Raw genomic sequence first — 1,147 nt, 5'->3', positions numbered from 1 at the left:
TTTGTACTGCTGTCATTCTTTATTTGAGGAACATTTGCAAAATTAGTTTGAAGCTTTTGTGATTTGACCACATTTGCTCATTTTACTATTAGGGTTCATATTCTAATCAAGCTTTTCTGCAAAGGACTGATCATTTACATGACAAGAATATTCCTATATTTAGTTTATCTTCCAATTAACAGTTGCAACATTCAGTTTAAGCCAGAATAAAAAAAATAAAAAAAACAATAAACAAATCAGATGGCAATTTTTATTTTTCAGATTTTGAATGTCCACTAAAATATAGTAATTATTCCAACAAAAAAAGTTTTCTTCAGGTGCTTGATTTTTCACAGCCATCTCATCTTGTTTGACCGAAGACTACTTTCAGATGGGTGTGCAGAATATTTTGTTACGTAATGTTGTGTTTACATAACCCACAATTCCAGATAATACTGGCGTGTGCTGTTGGGGAAAGTCTAAATGTCTCCAATTCAGCACTTGAAGAAAAATCTCTGGTGGTCGACCGCCAACTTGTCTACATCAAAAACATATTTTGATTTTCCCACAAAGTGATTTTTCTTCATTTTTTTTTATCAAGAGAAGAACACATTAAAGGCCATGTGAACCAAAAGAGCAACTTTCTATCAGTGCAGATGGCAACTGCAAACAACTTCAAATCGAATCCCATTCTTTCCCGTGTGACTTCTCTCAGTCATGTAGGCCATGAGGCCTCAAAACACCTCTAAGCAATTCATTCCACAATTGTTTTCTATCTATAGGATAAATAAAATACTTCATCAGTGCTAAGTTTTCTATACAGGGTTTCTACGCAGTTTGGACAAGTATGGAATTTGATTTGAGTAATTTCCAGGTATGGAAAAAAGAAAGCAGCGTATTAGTTTTCTATAATAAAAATTCTGAATTTAAGGTAAATAAATGTATCATACAAGAAGTGTGTTTTCATGGCAGCTGTTTAGTGAGCGTCAAACACGACAATGTGTTCAAGGTGTACTTTAGCATTATGCAAAAATGCACGTTATCAGCATTTTGGGTTGTTTCTCACGATTTTCTTAGCACCGTATTACAGAGCCTCTAAAAGGACCTTTGCAATAATACAAAAATATATAGACTTTTGTGAGCACACGAGAAACCATTAAACTAGTTT

This window comes from Gobio gobio, assembly GCF_949357685.1.
Source record: "Gobio gobio genome assembly, chromosome: 8".
Classification (NCBI taxonomy): domain Eukaryota; kingdom Metazoa; phylum Chordata; class Actinopteri; order Cypriniformes; family Gobionidae; genus Gobio; species Gobio gobio.
The sequence above is the reverse complement of the archived record's forward strand: the minus strand, read 5'-3'. Positions refer to the sequence as shown.